Source organism: Ornithorhynchus anatinus, chromosome 13 (assembly GCF_004115215.2).
Source record: "Ornithorhynchus anatinus isolate Pmale09 chromosome 13, mOrnAna1.pri.v4, whole genome shotgun sequence".
Taxonomy (NCBI): domain Eukaryota; kingdom Metazoa; phylum Chordata; class Mammalia; order Monotremata; family Ornithorhynchidae; genus Ornithorhynchus; species Ornithorhynchus anatinus.
This window is the reverse complement of record NC_041740.1, coordinates 15067315-15086287: the sequence shown is the minus strand read 5'-3', so window position 1 is coordinate 15086287 and position 18973 is coordinate 15067315. Positions and strand designations below refer to the sequence as shown.

The following is an 18973-nucleotide window of genomic DNA, read 5'->3' as shown; positions in this document are numbered from 1 at the left end:
TCTGCAATTAAAAGTAAAATATAGAATTTTTGACTACCACTTTTGATTATAACAGATCTTGAAGCATTTTATTAACTTAAACATACATAGGTGGTGTCTACATACATTGCATTTATGCACATGTAGCATCCGTTTGTATATGTCTGGACAGAATATGGCTTTTTGCATAAATTGGGGAGGATAATTTCACTTGCCTCTAAAATGGAGCTGCATCTGGGGAGAAACACAATAGCTATTTACCAGGGCACATCAAAACTCCTTAATGGTTTACTGACGTGCCTTCAGGCGGTGAAGAATACCATGTCCAATTGAAAGTGCAGGAAGAATTTTGAGTGAAAAAACTGAACTGCTCTTTTTTTGAAGTTGCCATAATATAATTTCTTAACATTGTTCTTTCTGAAACTGACGTGATGGTAAAAAGGCTCAATGGATTTTGAGGCACTGGAATGCATTACCAAGGGAGATTTTGGAATCCCCCTTTCTCCAGAGATTTTTGTAAAGAAATGGGAGGTGACTATCTTTTAATAGTCTTAGATGAAGGTAGCAGAGTGAACCAGCCAGCTCCTGAGAAGAGTTTCAGTTATTTGATTATAGATAGATAAATAAATATGGAGCTAGACATGAAGATGGAGAAGGAGATAGCGATGGAGATGGAAAATAAGCTAGAGATGGAAATGGAAATGAAGATGGAGAAGAAAATAGTGATGGAGATGGAGGCTGAGCTAGTAATGGAGGTGGAGAAGGAAAAGGGATGTAGATGAAGACTGAGCTAGTAATGGAGATTGATCTAAATATGCATCCGAATGTATCAAACTCTCCTTGGTTTTCTAAGATAAAGTGACCACTGGTGAAATCCTGCCTATGAGTGTGAAAAGACTAATGTGGGACAAACACATCCTTCCACATTGTGTGCAGGGAAACATAGAACCTTATTACACAAATGGGTTGGTCTTAAGGCTTATCTCTGATTTCTAGTGAGGATGCAAGCAGTTTACTTCTTGTGCTTACTGCCTTGAAATAGTTTCATTATGATGACCCCAGACAGCTGTAAATTCCAGAGAAGAATGACAAAAAGGATTAAATGGTTGGAAGATGGGTCCTATGGGGAGAGTTGAAAGAAATTAGGATTGTGTACTCTGGAGAAGAGAAAGCTAAGAAGGTGACTTGTTAACTCCCTACAATTGCTTCCACTAGGATAAACTTCTCACACGGGCAGGAAACATGGTTCATGCATCTGCTGTAGTGTATCTTCCCAACCGTTTACACTGTGTGTATTGCCACAAGTAAATGTTTAATAAATGCCCTAATATCAGTACTACTATGGCATAAGATAATGCAAGCTTCCAAATAAGGTGGGGGTGCAGCCTCTTGGAATGAAATGGTGGAGGATCTTGGCTGGGCAGACTGAACAGTGGTTGAGAGATTATGAAAGGAGTCTTGTTTTTGATGTTGTTACCCTCTATCTGTGATTTTATCTTAATGTCTGCCTCCCTGCATAGATTGCAAGAACCCTGTGGGCAGGGATATGCATACCAACCCTATTGTACTCTCCCAAGTGTACAGTTGTGAACTCAGAAGAGAGTAAATGCCCAATAAATACTGGTTCCTCCTCTTCCAAGGGTTCCCTTCTTCAACAAGCAAGCTAATGTTGCTGAAATTTGGCAAGTTCCAGCCAAGGAGGAATGTGTTCAGTGCAACAAACAAAAGCATTGCTTCCAAAATTGTTTTGGCAACTTCATCAGCAGGGTAACTGAAAGCACCAATGACCAGATTGAATGATAAGTTCCTTCTTCCTTGCTGCCCCACTCCAGGACCCTAATGACATGACCATAACTGGGTGGAGAGGGACATAGCCGACAGTGGTGTCCTTCTCAGGGAGCTACATGGTCTCTCTCTTTCCTGCAAGGAGCCACAGGGTGATCAGTAAATGTTTCTATTCAAGAGCTTAGTTCATATATGATGCTGCTGTTTCTGCTATCCTTTTCTGCACAATACCACATTAATAATAATAATAATATTAATAATAATAAATGACATTTGTTAAGTGCTTACTATGTGCCAAGCACTGTTCTAAGTGCTGGAGTAGATACAAGGTAATCAGGTTGTCCCATGTGGGGCTCAGAGTCTTAATCCCCATTTTACCGATGAGATAACTGAGGCACAGAGAAGTTATGTGCCTTGCCCAAGGTCACACAACAGACAAGTGGCGGAGCCAGGATTAGAATCCACGTCCTCTGACTCCCAAGCCTGTGCCCCTTCCTCTAAGCTATGCTGCTTCTCTACCCAAGTCCTCTGACCAAACAGGCACCAACTGGGTAAAGAGGGATTAAAGAGGCCACTGGGTGAAAGGGTATCAGTGCTTCTGTATAGGATTTCTTGCAAAGGACATCGGCATAGATCTTCTCATTTTCTCAGAAAGTCCAACCTAATTAAACACAGATGCTGGGTTTTAAAATTAAAGCATCCTTTTGTGCCCAAAAACGTTTTATTTATCCTCCTCCCAGCACACCCAGAGCATGTTGAGAGAAGGGATCCTCGGTGGTGGGAAGGAAGCCAGTGGTTACAAGGTGCTTTCCTTAGCAGGAATGGAGGTGCCCAAGAGCATGTGAGAGCAGTTTTTATCCCCAGCCCAGTATGCATGGAGCCTGCCGGAAGCAGAGGCCCTCAGTGGTGGAAAGGGAAAGTGGCAGTTATTCTGGATGCTTTCTCAGAGTTCCTGTTGGAGAGAGAGTGCTTTTTTTCTTCACTCTCCCTTTCTTTTAAAACCATAGGACTCCTGTGATACTAAGTAATAATTTCGGAAGAATCCAGCTGTGTTCTCAGCCTGTTCCAAAGAATTGGCAAACTGGAGCCGTAGAAAATGAACATCTCGCATATATAACTGCTCCCGCTCCAAGTTTTTATTTTATTTGTAAGATTATTTACTCAGCATATGAAAATAAACAGAATAGTCAAACTAGTGCCTCTTGCCAAAACAATGAGGGTATTTCCAGCCTATTTCCCTCAGAAAAGCAAATTAAATCACTCTCTCCCAGCCTAACTCTTCTCTCTGGTCTTCACCCTGAAGAGCGTTGCTTCAGTGAAAAGGGCTACACACACTCCTCGTTTTCCCATTGAACATATATTGCCATGAGTGGTTTTTCTGAGTTCAGAATACCCATTCCATCAGAAAGCAGAGAAAATGTGTCTAGTGCTGGAACTGTTCAACACAATTAGCATCTTCAGCCCAGAGGCCTCCAGAACTGGAAATCTTAGAAAGCACATAGCTGTCATGTGCCACTCCAGTTGTTTCAGTGAATCAGCCTTAAACCTGAGGGTTAGAGCTACAAAGTTTGCATAGTTATGTCCCCAGGGAAAGCTACCGATCAAAGAGTCTCATCTAGCACCTACTGTGTGCAGAGCACTGTGCTAAGAGCTGGGAGAGTACAATAGGATTAGGAGACGATCTCTGCCCTCGAGGAGCTTACAATTTATTGAGGGAAACAGACACTAAAATAAATTACAGTCATTTTTATCTCGTGTTTGAACCACAGAAGATTTTTCCCCAGGTGAGGAATAGAACTTGTAGACAGTAATCTCCCCTGTAGACTGTAAACTCCTTGTAGACAGGGATTAAGTCTACTAACTCTATTTTATTGTGCTTTCCCAAACACTTGGTGCAGCGCTCTGCACACAGTATATAAACAACTAATAGATTAATAGAACTACTACTTTGCCCAAGAATTTTGACATCATGAGCAACATTCATCCAGGTAGATGTGGGCTGTGTTTGAGCTTCACTGATCTAACAGCTGCTTTAGGGTGTACTGAAACAGGATCATCAGGAAAAGGTGAAAAGAAGAAGTGACTTAAAGGCACAGTGCAGAGAAACCTGAAAATATGGCAGAGCAGTGAACAGCTGGGAGAGACCAAGCAGCCTCGCATTCAGGAAATAGAAATTGAGGTTACCATTTTAGAAGCAAGGCTGTGGGTAGATTGAGACTATTAGAGAATAATAACTATGGTATTTGTTAAGCACTTACTATGTGCCAAGCACTGTTCTAAGCACTGGGGTTGACACAAGGTAATCAGATTGTCCCATGTGGGGCTCACAGTCTCAATCCCCATTTTACTGATGAGGTAAATGAGGCACAGAGAAGTTAAGTGACTTGCCCAGAGTCACACAGCTGATAAGTGGCAGGTCTGGGATTAGAACCCATGACCCCTGACTCCCAAGCCCTTGCTGTTTCCACTAAACCATGGGTTATGGGTAAGAGAAAGAAATGGAACCCACCCCCAGCACTGAGAGAAACAAATTCAACAGAGTTGTCAAGGAGCAATCTTTCCATCCCCAAGATGGTGAAGGATTTTTTTGAATGGCGTTTGTTAAGCGCTTACTATGTGCCAGGCACAGTTCCATGCACTCGGATAGATATAAAATAATCAAGATGGATCAGCTACACATCACCCACAAAAAAACTCACCATCCATGGAATAATTCTCTCTCTCTTTCTCTCTTTTCTCAACCTCTTTCTCTCTGTTTTCTCTTCCTGACTTTTTCCCTTCCTTAGAACTTGTGTCTAATGCTTAGTTCAAGTGAATGTGAGTGTACAGAACAGACCTGGGGTGAAGGGAGAAGAAAGAAGGGGCTCAGGAGGCAGAAACCTACCTAAGGCCTTTGTCATAGAGCCATATGGCTCCTGGCCTGTTGCGCTAATACATTCCTCCTCCCCTCCTGCTGCTACACCTCAGCCATCACCCTCCCATTGCCTGAGTTGGTCATGAAAATAAGTTCTGACCTGAGGGACCATGTCCTCAAAGAAACAGGCTGGATCTAAAAAGAAATCAGGCAGCAGAGCTGAAATCTGTCAGTCAACTAATTTGTCTAGGGAATAGCAAACTGGACTAGGTATTATCAGGTGGCATTGACTTTGTGGGGGCTAGGGAGAACTGTATGGAGAAAAATGAGTTTTAGGGACAGGCTCCACAGAATACCCCAGGAGGGTGGCATTTTGCCTGGGGAAAACCCCCAAGAGTCAACTTTCACTTTACAAAAGCACAAAGGAAATAACACTTACACCCTCTGCTTTTGCTGGTCTTTGGCTACCCAGTGAGTCTGTCGGAGCTCTGGAGAGGAGAATTTTAAGAAAGTGCAAATCCCCCCCGCCCCCCCCCCCGCCCCACTCTCCCCAGTGGGGTTGGATTTCATAGGGATAGTGTATTTATGGGGCAGCCCTGGAGTGTCTGTGGTCCTGTAGCCTAGCATTCTGGGGAGGAGGAGGAGGAAAAGGAGGAGGAGGAGAAGACAACAAGGATGGGGAAAGGGTGGTGCTGAGTGATGTGTAAGGAGAAAGGTCCGTTTGATGAGTCAAACAGAATTTGGGGAGGGACTGATGAATCTCAAATCTATCTCTATGTCTGACCTGAACTCTCCTGACATCCTGCTTTGAAAAAGCACCAGGGGGACTCTCCCCGAAAGAGAAGCAGTGAGAACGGATTAATGACTGTAATGCAATCCCAGGGACTTGGGTGAAAATGGACTCAGAAAAGGTAAAGTTATCATGATCTGTTCAATTATACCAGAACCATCATGAGACAAAGGGTTGTTTTTGTTTTTTTTTAAATCTCTGCTCCTGTTCTGAGCAAGGTTTTGTGGTCCAGGCGGAGTTTCAAAGAGCCATTCCCAGCAGCAAAGGTTTTGAAATGAATAGGGGGAGATCAAAGGGCCCGGCTGAATGTCTGCCCATCAACTCTTGCCAGGTGCTTCTGACGAGTCCGTCCTTCCACACCCGGTTCAGTGCCGACCGAAACTACCCCCCCGCTTCCCCTCTCCACTAGTGTGTGAGGGAGCCAGGCCAGCCGGGAGCCAGTCAGCCTCCGTCCGAGGGCCGGGTCTGACTGCTCACTGGGAGATTCAGTGGGTCCCCTCGGCCTTGAACCCCAGAAGAGTCAGCAAGATTTCCTTCACAGTCAACTTCCTCCTGCTTCCTTCCCTCCAGGTGGTGATTATCCATCCTGGAGGTGGGCCTTCTGGCCCTCTTACTGCTTGGAGGTACCTCCTCTGGAGAGCGAGAGAGGGAAAAGAACAGAAAGTAAATTGAGCATTATGGAATCTTGTCAGCAGTTTTGGGAAAAGGAAGCCAGATGGGTAGAGGGTGAAATGGGCTTTCTTTGTGGATTTCAGGGCCCCGGGCTAACCTGCCTTCTCTCCTGTCCGCTCCCCGGCTTCTACCGTCATGTGGAGCTGCAGGGCTGCTGCTTCCCTCAGGGGGAGTACAGGATCAGATGGAAGAGTGGTGCTGATCATGTGGGAAGAAAACCTACCATTGAGAAAAGCATGGAGCAGTCCAACAGCCCCTCATCCTCCAGGGCTCTCCACTAACTTGCTCCTACCTTTCCTATCTGCTCTCTTCGCTTGCTGTTCCCCAACATTCCTCCAAGCCAATGATCTGGCTGTGCCTCCCCGTCATCTCCCTGCCGTCCATCCCTTCAGTCACATGGTTTGGGACACCCTCCCTCCCCACACTGGGCAGACCACAGATCTCCCTGCATTTGCAGCCCTCTGAAAATCCCCCCTCTGCCAACACCCTAAGCCATTGGAACTCATCAGCCAACTTTTAGCAATTGGGAGCTTATTTATACCCTCCTTGACACTCATGTATATTTATTCAGTTACTTATTTTTACCACTCTAGTCATTAATATTTTTAGGTTTGTCTCTCCCATTAAAAGTGTAAGCTCCTGTGGGCAGGGTACATGCCACATCTTTATTCTGCACTTTCCAAGCACCCAGGAAAATCCACTGCACCAAATGGGTGCTAAGTAAATACTACTACTACTACTTTTATATTTGCCGAGAGTGAAAACCACTTGTCTCAGTTTTTTCTTTTCTGATATTTGTTTAAGCACTTTACTATGTTTCAAACACTGTTCTAAGTGCTGAAGTAGATACAAATTAGATTGGACACAGTCCCTATCCTGCATGGGGCTTCATAGTCTAAAGTAGAGAAGCAGCGTGCCTCAGTGGAAACAGCACGGGCTTGGGAGTCAGAAGTCATGGGTTCAAATCCCAGCTCAGCCACTTGTCAGCTATGTGACTTTGGGCAAGTCACTTACCTTCTCTGGGCCTCAATTACCCCATCTGTAAAATGGGGAGTAAGACTGTGAGCCCCACGTGGGACAGCCTGATCACCTTGTATTCTTCCCAGCGCTTAGAACAGTGCTTTGCACATAGTGAGCACTTAAATGCCATTATTTCATTTAGACTGTGAGCCCGTCATTGGGCAGGGATTGTCTCTATCTGTTGCCAAATTGTACATTCCAAGTGCTTAGTACAGTGCTCTGCACATAGTAAGTGCACAATAACTACTAATGAATGAATGAAGTAGGAAGGACAACAGGAGAACTGAGGCATAGAGAAGTTAAATGACTTGCCCAAGGTCACATAGCAAGCATTTGGGAGACCCAGGATTAGAATCCAGGTCCTTTGACTCCCGGGCTCATGCTCTTTCTACTAGGCCATGCTACTTCTGATGAGTCCATCCTTCCACACCCGTTTCAGTGCCAACTGAGACCACCCCCCCAGTTGACTTAGTCTTATTTATTGAGCACTTACTGTGTCCAGAGCACTGTACTAAATTGAGACCTGTTTCTCTTCTGAAAGTATTCTGATGGGCCCCACCTCTCCCCACCAACCTCAGGGGGTCTTGAGCCAAGATTCCCCACTGTTTCAGTGCAGGGGAAGAGAGTTTGACTGCAGGCAGTTCTATTTGGCACGTGGAGTGAGGAAGTGAAGGGAAAATACTCAGATTAGGATTAGAAAGCAATTCCCGAGACTTGGGCTTTATAGTCCATTTATTTTCTGCCCTCTGCAGAATCTATGCCACATGCTGTCTTGAAAATTTTAGCCCCAAGAAGCAGTTTATTGATCTGGAAGACAATTAAAAGCCAATGTAAGGATAACTCAGGTGACAGTTCGGTTTTTCCACCCTGAAAGAGAAGTTCAGGTTTCCTCAAGGGTCTCCTCCGGGCAGTGGCTATATAACTAGAGGATATGTCCTCAGCCCAGTCGTGGCTCCTCTAGAAAGAACCTGGATCTCGTGACTGTCGGGTCCAGTTCAGAGGGACCCTGGCCCATTGCCCAGTCAGAGGGATCAGCTAGAAATCCACCCCAACCCCAGTGAAAGAAGCCCTGATGGGACCAAGCAGACAGAGTCTGTCCTCGCCAGCAGATATGGGTGGGATGAGAGTGTGATTATCAGCTGGAAAGTCAGAAGGAGACCAAAAAAATTGACTCACGGGTGGTTGTGACCAGCAGCCACGGAAGCAGGGGGGGAACAGAGCTTCTGCCAACACCCTAGCCCCCCGAGAACTGTTACTGGAAACTGATATCTGATGTCTCTTCCTGGGCTAGTACAATGGTTTGCTGAGGCTTGGCCCAAAGAAGGCTTGGTCCAGGGAAACCTCCTGTTGACCTTTTGTAGTATTCACATGAATGTGCACCCCACGATCAAGGCTTTGGGTCCTGAACTCTCCTGGTCATTCAGATCCACACCCATAGGTGAATCATCCTCTCATCAGTGGTGTTTTTGTTGCATGGTAAAGACAACTAGAAACATGTACATTATATGTGCATGGATCTCTATAACAGTTCAGAAAAACCCAGTTATTCTGCTCGGCGTTAGGTTGGTTTAATCCATCAAACTGTCCCTTACTCCAGGTTTTTTCCACCAGTGTTAAAATGGACCACATCACACACGACTGGGCTTGCTCAGACTGGTCCCAAAATGCAGCCTGATTACATTTCGGCAGAGTGCCTGTGGCAAGGAGCACACTTGGATCCAATTAGAGAGCAGGCCATCTCTATGGAACCAGGTCCACATTTCACTGGGCAGAAGCTGGAGAACTCTTCCAGTAAGCAGACTCCAACCATCAGCTCCTTCAGAGGAAAATGTTTGGATTTCCCACCTCTCCTCATATCCTCTTGCTGACACAATTAGTAAAGAACAGATGATCTGCTTAGTTTTACTGAATCTAAATGAGCCACCTGGAATGGTACAGTGAGTTATGCCCAAACTTCTTCTTTTTCCCGCCCAAACCCTTTCAATCAATCAGTCAATCCGTTGTATATATTGAGTGCTTGCTGTGTGCAGAGCACTGTGCTAAGTACTTGGGAGAGTATAATATAAAAGAGTTGGTAGGCGTGTTCCCTGCTTACATGGAGCTTATAGTCTAGAGGGGGTGACAGACATTAAAATAAATTATGAATAGGTACATGAAGTGCTCTGGGGCTGAGGGTAGGGTGAATAAAGTGAACAAATCCAAGTGCAAGGGGGATGCAGAGGGAGAGGGAGGAGGGGAAATGGACCTTTTTCTTTCTTGCAACAAAACCCATACTCTTACCTCTGATAGGAAGGTAGTGGTCCGGGCAAGCCATGCTATAGCGTGTATGTGTCTGGAGAGGGAACAAGATGGAGGCTGAGCAGGGGAGTGTGTAAACTAAACTAGAAATGCCCGACAAGTTTTCTTTCTGCTGTTTCCCCAACAGCGATGCAGTTTGAGAAACCAGAGAAGCCCTCTTTTTTCTTCTCAGAGATAGCCGCAGCCTCTTCTCATTAATCACCCATCACTCAGACAGGTGCTGACCAAGGATGCTGATAGCATCGCTGCGCCTGTGAGCGGGCAGAGCGGGACCGACAATGCTGACGACATACTGTAGCCCCATCTGGGCGATGACCAGCTTTGGATTCTGCCATTTCTCAGCACTTTTTCATGTCCTAAAGGTGAAGTGCAGATCAGGCAGGGAGCTCCCAGACAATGAGCCCTTTAATCGCCAAGGATTCTGGAAGGCCAAGGCACACAGCCTAGCTAAAATGTTCTCGTAATGAAAAACAAGCAGAAACGGGCCGCTGTCTTGAAGACATTTATTGTGTTGATTCAAGGCCCTGAGTGTCCAAAAATGCTTTCTTTTATCATTTCATGGGCAATTATGGATTCTTTCTGGACACCTGTTCAGTTCATGCTCTTTGTGATGGAGGTGCCTAGAGCTGAATTTGTGTGGAAAGAGTCAGGCCTTTATACACTTATGTAATAATGTCCATGCCAGTCATAGTCTGGGACTCTTAGTCCCAGCCAAATGTCTTCCCTAGCTGGGTGAATGCTAATCAAATAAAATGTTTATAGAGTTCAGAGCAAATGCTGAAGAAAACCTGGGGCAGAATGTGCAGGCTGCTCTTTCGATTGTTTTTTAATTGTATCTGTTCAGTGTTTACTATGTACCAGACACTGTACTAAGTGCTGGGGTAGATACAAGATAATTAAACTGGACACAGTCCGTGTCCCTTATGGGGCTCACAGTCTTAACTCCCCAGTATACAGAATATTGAACTCCGTCAAGTGTTCTGCACATAGTAAGTGCTCAATAAATACCATTGATTGATTGATTGACTGATGAGGTAAGAGAAGCACAGACAAATCAAGTGACTTGCCCAAGGTCACACAGCAGACACGTGACAGAGCTGGATTAAAACCCAAGTCCTTCTGACTTCTAAGCCCGTGCTCTATCCACTAGGCCACAGTGCTTCTTTTTGAGAGCTTACCATGTGCCGGGTAATGTACTAAGCACTTGGGAGGGTACAGTACAACAGAGTTGGTAGACACATTTCCTGCCCACAATGAGCTTACGGTCTAGAATGGGAGACAGACAATATGAATAAATAATTTACAAATATGTACTTAGGTCCTGTGGGGCTGTGGGTCAGGTGACGTGGGCTTGGAACTCATTGGGCGATCTTGGGCCTCATTCCACAGGCCAATTTCTCCCGTCCATCTCCCTGTTTTTCATCCTTCATTGTGCTGATTCCACTCTAATTTACTTCAGCTTAAGCCTTTCTGCTCAAGGAATTGTACTGTATATCTGACTTCCTGTTTTCAGTAGTAAAGAGAGTGACAGAGAAAGAAAGAGAAACAGACCAGGAGAGAGACAGAGAGTGATAGGATAGAAAGAGAGAGAGAGGCAGGCAACTAGCTGAGTCAATTACAGATGTTGGGTCAATCGGGGGTTCAGGGCCTGTGTTGGTTTGAGTGGGTACTGGGTGGTGTGTGTTGCGGGTGTGCAGACGGAGAGCTCCTTTGCTTTGTGAGTATCCTGGCTTTTACTGTAATGGACTTGTGTTCTGGCTATTTTCCGGGACCTAAGGAGAAAAACAGTGTCTTTCAGAGTTAAAGGTTTCAGCTCAAACCTTCTTGTCAATGCCCACCTCACCTCCATCAAGCAGGTAAGGTGCACAGCCCTGAGATCAACAGGAACAAACTATGTTGCCATTGACCTCCCCCTCCCCCCCTCGCCAAGTTTCTCTTTAAAAATAATTCAGTTGAAACATTTCTAGTAAATTAAAAAGGAGCAAAAGTTTTCTTCTTAGTGATTTGGGAAAAGAACGAGGTAAAAAGCTGCAGGATTCTTGCAGGACGTAGTCGTCTCCCCTGCAGTTTTCATACAGAATGTGAAGGCAGCTAGAAATTGCTTGCTAGAGTGAGGCAGTGACTCGCTGAGGGAAGCATGGATTTCAGTGGGCTCTGGGAGATATACAGTTCAAGCAAAATCATTCTCAGATGCCTTACCCTTGCTCACCCCTACCCCCACCACTCTGAATTCCAAAGAGTTCTCAAGCTAGGGGTGAGTTTAAACAAAAGTTTTCAAACAAACTAGCATGTAGATAGTCTCAACCTGATAAATGCAGGGAGGAGGGGAAGGAGGGAGTGGCCTGAATAGTCAAACCAGTAACTTTCAGACCACCTAAAGCCAGTAGAGTAAATATCCTTAAGATACAAAACGAAGTGCTCTCTTTCCCTCCATAAAAAGGAAGAAAAAAATCACCAGGGTCCAGACAAGCCCCAAGGACTCCTTCCATAAATAAAGGGCTCCATTTGAGAGATAAGGTGAACACTGTGACTACATAATAGTCTCCGACTGCAAGATAAATGCTGAGGCATTTAAAGAAAATAAAGCTCAAGGAGAAGTCAAGGCGTATCTTGTCAAAACAGGAGATTATTTTCCAAAAGTCAAGTTGAGTCCCTTTGACCTTATTAACTGTTACAGCGAATGAGATGAGAGAGAGCAAGAGAGGGAAAGAGAGCTAAAGAGAGAGGGAGTAAGGAAGACAGAGTTGGAGGGGGAGGGAAGAGAGACAAAGAGGCAAATGGAAAGAGCAAAAAATAGAAAAGAGGAGAGAGAGGTAGGACAGAGAGGAGGGGGGAGTAAAGGGAAAGGTGGGATTAGGAGAAAAGAGGGAAGAGAGAGAGAGAAACAGAGAGAATGCACTTTGTTCTACCAGCAAGCAAAAACATGCAAAATGTTAAATGCTTTTTGGTTAGAAATTTGCATTCTGATTATTTCAATGAATAGACTTTTTCTGTTGCACATTCAGTGGAGGGAAAAATCCAGCTTATTCACCAGACCAGCTTGCTTGTATTTTCAGTGGGTAGCTGTTGCATGGTCATTATAAATAGGCTCAGTCATCCTCTATCCTAGTAGTCACCAGCACAAAGTGCCTGGGCAGACTAATTGCCCGGATTAGGAAAGCCTTGCCTTCGTTCTGTCCGAGTTCTGGCAAAGAGAGTTCTGGCCTGTCTCGTAAAAGTGACTCCAGCACCAATCATTAGCACATCTAACCTCAATATTTGGAAATCCTGAAATAACATTGAGTCATGCTGGCTGAACTGTAAAGTTTTTATTACTTTTTTAAAAAAATTTCAACCAAGTTACAAACAAGCCAGGGATCACACGAACCATCTTGTTCCATGTGTCCATTCCAGGGAGTTGTTTGGGGACCAGAATGATGGAGAGGAGCAGGGCCACCACTCAGAATGGGTTATTAGAGGAAAGTGATGTTGGCGAGGGAATGGCCTGCAGCCCATTGGTCAGGCAGCCTCTGTGGGCTTCTTCCACATATCTGGCTCCGTTTTTGATCTTTGAAGAGCCTGGGCTATTAATACCTTTGGACGAAAGTGAAAATAGAAACTCCTTCAAAAAGAAAGGAAGAAACCAGCCAGAGGATTCCTGGCATCTGCAGGTCGCCTCTGGAATGTGTCTCCATGGCCACTAGGGAAGAGGACCAGGCGGCCCAGGGACATGGGACCTATCCTGCTCCCTCATTTTAACTTCTTGGGCACCCATGTATATCCTGAAAAAACATGACTGGCTGAAATGCATAGGCAACTTGGCCTAGTGGAAAGAGCAGGGGCCTGAGAGTCAGGCGACCCAGGTTCCAAAACCGGCTCTGCCACTTGCCTGCTGTGTGACTTCGTGTAAGTCACTTAACTTCTCTGGGACTTAGTTTCCTCATCTGTAAAATGGAGAGTAAAATACCTGCTATTCCTCCCTCTTAGACTGTGAACTATCATGTGAGCCAGGGACTGTATCTGATCTGATTCTCTTATATCTATCCCAGCTTATCCCGGTGCTTGGTGCATAGTGTGTGATTATTATCATCATTATTATTATTATTACTATTTTTATTATTGTTACCTCCCACCTGCTGTGGGCCGAGGAAGAACACAAGGCCCCAAAGTAGAGTCCAGCTGACCAAAGAGAGGGATAAGGAGTACAGCAAATTTTAACCCCTAGGGTTTGGTAGTTTTTATTTCATAGTCAGGACTGCTGAGGCAGCCACTGATAGACGAGGAATCCGAGGCCCCAGCTCACCCAGCAGGCCGGTGGAGGAGATGGGATGATCAACACCTGTCTCCATCTCTCCCCGACCCCCAGTGGACTGAGGGGCAGCTGTTGGAGTCATCAAGGCAGTGAGAGGCCATGGGGACCCTCATGGGATCTTGTGGGCTGGCTTAGAATCAACCCCACAGTGAGGGGCTTATACAGGGTACTGTCCCCTCAGATAGGCATCAAGATTGGTCTGCATCAGGGATGTTAAGGGAAGTCCCTCCTCCTCTTCAGTCCCTGCTTCCCTCCTGAAACCCTCTGTCCCTCCAGCTCCATATCTGAAGGACAGATGGGCAAATCATAGCCTTCTAGCCTCACAGGTATCCAGTCTGCAGACTTTCCCTGCCTCTCAGTGTGGATTGCATAGACCTCCTTCCTCTTTGGGTTCCTGTGCCTGGGATCCAGACTGTCAGGGGAATCCTGCAGAAATAATAATAGTAATAATAATAAAGTAAGAATAATAATACTTGTTAAGCACTCCCTGCCCTACATGGTGCTTCCAGTCTAGGATGGAGAGAGAACTGGTACTTATCTCCATTTTTCAGATGAGGTAACTGAGGCACAGAGAAATCAAGTGAGTTGCCCAAGGGCACATAGCAGGCAAGTAATGGAGCTGGAATTAGAACCCAGGTCCTCTGACACCCAAGTTCCTGCTCTTTCCACTAGACCATACTGCTTCTCTAGCAAATCACTGGTCCAACATCAGCCCACCTGCCCGTTGGATTTGGCGGTTGGGCAAGGGAGGGGAAGAAGAGCAGGGAAGAGAGGAATTTACTTAATTTACCTTGCCCAGCACAGATCGGGCTGGCCCCCTCTGAAGGGTAAATCTGCTTTCGAAGTCCCGTCTATCTGGCTTCTGTGGAGCCGATGAGTCAGTCAGCACCATCATTACGCCTCACAGCTGGCACCTCCTGAGAGCTTTTGGCAACAATATCCAATCTGTCCTTGGGAGAACAAGGGCGGTTTCTTCTTGCAAAACCTGTTGCAACTTGCAGCCTGCCTTTTGTTTTTTCGGTCAGTCTGACCTCGAGCTTAGCCTGAGCCCCCTGCGCTCCGACGACTCTCCCAGGCACAGCTTGCCAAACTCCCCGAGGCTGGGCTTTCCCCCTGCCACCCCTACACCTGCCCCAGTGCCCCCAAACCATGTTGTTGGGACAAAAGACTCTAGTAATACCTCCCCGGCCTCTCCAAGGCCACCCCAGTTTTCCTTCTGCTGCCGAACAACCCTTAGCATTCCAAAACTGGCTCTTGCCTCCTCCCTCCCCTGACTGCCCACCATCGTTCCAAGGGGAGGATCTGGGCCCCTCAGAGAGCCATCAGAGGCCTGCAGCCTTGGGACTGGGATAACAGGAAGGGTGTTTCTGGCCCTGGGAAACCCAGGAGAGCATCTTTCCTGCCAGAGCCAGTGGGAATTTAGAATCACCATCCATGGGGAGTCAGGACACTGCTCTCCTCGGGAGAGGAGCAGGAGACACACACCCCTTTACCCTTATAGCCTGGCCCAGCCAGCCTGAGGGCATGGGCAGGGGCAGGAGGAGGAGAAAGGGTGGAGTAAGCAGGGATGAAGGACGCAGACACATCTTTTCAGAATGGAAAGAAAGGTGGCTGCGTTATGCCCAATTAACAATAATTACTGTTCTAATAGTAATTACTGTTCTAATGCCTATTTCCTCTCATTTTACCTCACAGAATGGGAGAAAAACCCCTGTCTCTCATCATTTTACCACCAAAGGACTTGTGCCAGGGACACCTAAAAATTCCCCCAGTAGAAAGATGGAGGCAAGATTAGAACTTAAACCTTCTGACTCCCATCTGGGGATTTTGCCATTGCCCTTAACTCTCTACAGATGAGCACCCACAGTACCATTTGGAAATTTTTAATCCCATCCTGTGATTGATTGATGAATTAATTAATCTAGCCTCCTATGCAAATTAAAATCTTTAGGAGTTTTCTCAGACAGAGACTCCAAATGGAAAAATGACTAGACTATCCTCCAAAAAGCTTTCTGAAAGCTCCAAATACTTAGTTCATTATGGAAACTTGCCTGCTGTATGACACTGGGCAATCATTTAATTTCTATGTGCCTTTGTTTCCTCATCTGTGAAATGGGGATTCAATACCAGTTCTCCCTCCACCTTCATCTGTTGGCTTCATGTGGGACAGGGATCGGGTCTGACCTGATTACCTTGTATCTATCCCAGAGCTTTGTATAGTACTTGACATATATTAAGCATTTAACAAATGCCACATTATTATTATTATTATTATAGATTAAGTGCTTAGCTCAGTGATTAGCATTGTGGTAAATACAAGATAAACCACAGGGAGCTCAATCAATCAGTCAGTGTTATTTATTGAGCACTTGTGCACAGAACTGTACTAGTTGCTTGGGAGAGTACAACAAAGTTGATAGACACATTTCCTGTTAACAGTATGCTTCCTTAATTAGTATAGGGTAAGAGATTTGCACCCTTTGTGCCTTAATCCTAGTCCTTTATTTTAAAATGAAAGTAAAAGTATCCATCCAAACAAGTAAAAAAAACCAAACCTCAACATCAGTCTAGGTCACTGCCCTTTTTAGTTCTTACTTGATGATAAATAGCATTGTTGGGATTGCCAAAGGCATATTCTTCCAAGAGAAGATTCCCAGACAGGGTTCGAGACTCAGTGTGTTGGGGTCTTTATCACAAGGCATGTTTATCCACAAAGGGCTGGCGAACCACCTAATATATTTCCATTCCAAATATTAGTGCATAAAACAATGTGCAAGTGTCTAGCCATCTTTGTAGTATTTATGCACTGTTGGAGTTAGTCCTGTGAACTTAAAGCAAAAATAACTTTTCTACCTGACAAATCCCTACTGGTGCAGAAAACCAAAATCCACACAGACCTAGCTATTCATCCTCTGATGGTAGTAATGGCCTGCACCAACTCATCCCCACTCTCGCAGTTTGGCACCTTGGGTGCATTTGTTCACACAGTACCAAAGCAGTAGAAAGCCCCTGGGTTTGCCTCAAACCTACTCTGGCAATGAAGAGTGTGGGATAAACCCTAAAAAGCAAGAGTCTAAATCTGATTGACCTGGAGGGTGAACCATGTTCTCTGAGGTCTCAGTTCCTCTCCCTATCCACCGTTTCCATTACATTCTGAAGATAGGAAAAGGACTTTTATTCTCTTGGAAAATGTTCTCAAGGAGAATACAAGAACACATAGGGGGAATGGAGGGAGGGAGAGTGAATTTCATCACATTAAGCAAAATGAGGAAAGCCTTTCAAAGTCATAAATAGTCTAATTAGTCTGAGTCCCTTATTTGGTTCTAGCTTTAAGATGTCCTGGAATGGTTCCTGGCCTGTTTGGTTGCCAAATGAGATGGTTGTTGATGCTCCATTACAGACCCAGCAAGCTGCATAGTGTAGTCTTATCGAAAAAAACATGTTCAAAGTGTCTCCAAAGCTGAAATGTGGATACTGCTATTTGCTACTGCTCTCAGCTTAAGCCCAAACTTGGAGGATGGGCCCAAGTTAATAAAAGCCCTGAAAAATCTTGTTAGCACCTTCCCTACCCTGTCAGTGTGTGTCTGGGAAATATATGCTTTTTTAAACTATCATGAATCACATCAGCTTGGCTGCAGTGTCCAGTCTGGATTTTCCTTATGTTTGTATAAGTGTGTGAGTGTGTGTTAGTCTATGTGTGTTTGTGTGTTGTTTTGTATTCTTCATGCTCAGTCCAGGCTTCATTCCTGTATTTGTTTTGTTTATACGTTAATAATGAAAACTAGGGCTTTCGGCCTGGAAACATTACTGAGTTCTTCCTCGTGTCTGTTATGATGACAGGAAGCCCATCCAAAACCCACAAACACAGCCCGAAAACTTTTCTGGCTCCAGTGATTCTCCACATAGGATTCCAGGTATCCAAATGTATTCATTATATGGAGGGGAAACCAGAGAATCTGGGGGGGGAGGGAGCTGTTTAGTGAGAATTTGGGTTCAGTTTATTGATTTATTCCCCTTTGTTCAGCCTGCTGAGGCCATTCAATCCTAAAATTATTTCCCAGTGATGGAACAAAGGACCTACACTACCAGGAGCCCTCTCAGCACCAGGGGAAAAAGACTGATCTCCTGTTTCCTTCTTGGATGTTGATGTTTAGGATGATAGTGTAAATCAGAGTTTTTCACTTCTCCTGATAATAATAATAATAATAATTGTGGTATTTAAGTGCTTGCTATGTGCCAGGTACTATTCTCAAAGCTGAGGAAGATAGAAGATAATCAGGTTGGACACAGTCCCTGTCACACATAGGGCTCAGTCTTAATCCTCATATTACAGATGAGATAGTTTAGGCACAGAAAGATTAAGTGATTTGCCCAAGGTCACGCATCAGACAAGTAGCTGGAGCCATGATTAGAACCCAGGTCCTCTGACTCCCAGGCCTGTGCTCTTTCTCAAGACCATACTGCTTCTTTATGACTGATGCTGAAGTTGGTGTCAAACTATTTACCCTGAGGGCATCCTAAAGATTGGTGATCCCATTCCTAAAGGCGAAGGCATAGGTCTTGGCCTGCCCTGCTATGTGATATTAGGCAAGTCGCTTAACATCTGTGGGCTGGTTTCCTTATTTGTAAAAAGGAGACAAAAATACTAGCCCCTACCTACCACAAGGTGGTGATGGGAGGACAAAATGAGACAACTGATGTGAAAGTGCTTTGGAAGAAATAAAAGCGCTTACTAATTTCGGATAATATGAACTCACTCTTATAATGATATATTTATTCATTTATGCCTGTTCTCTCCCCCATTTGATTATAGGATCCTGAGGGCTAGTATCTTCTACTTCTTTTGACTATTTCCCAAGCCCTGGTATAGTCCTGTGCACATACAGTAGCTATTCATTCAGTACTTTAGATTCTGAATCTCAAAGTGGTTCTTCTATAGCGACTTTGAGAAAATCCAATACGAGAGTTCAAGTTATTATAGGAGGTTCATTGAGAAATAGAGGCATCCACCCTTCCTTTCCTTTGCCTCCACCGCCACCCCTCCCCCCCCACTCCCCCTTACCCTAGAATTCACCACACATCACAAAGAACTTGCTCAAGGATTGCTGTGATAAACATTCCGTTTCCTTGGAAACCCAGGACACTCCTGTTGGAGCACTGGTGGTCCATGACTTGTGTCTGAGAGCCCCAAGTCAGGATCACCTAAGGGACCATCTTTTGCTCCTGCTGGCTTTGACGTGCCCCCTTGAGGCACGGCTGCTGGGTGCCGCGCACCCCCAGGTGA

The 18973-nt window shown here is 45.2% G+C and overlaps 1 protein-coding gene across 3 annotated transcripts in view; it reads left to right on the top strand.

Moving 5' to 3' along the window:
- LOC100076093 (lysozyme-like protein 1) overlaps positions 1–18973 on the top strand; it is a 77621-nt gene that overhangs the window by 42606 nt on the left and 16042 nt on the right. The window contains exon 1 of one of the 3 annotated variants that reach the window (XM_007667782.3): positions 18813–18969. The exons of the other annotated variants lie outside the window; for them this stretch is intronic. The gene's annotated coding sequence lies outside the window, so the exon portion shown is untranslated. Of the gene's footprint in view, positions 1–18812; positions 18970–18973 lie in introns of those variants that run through there. 3 annotated transcript variants of the gene reach the window in all.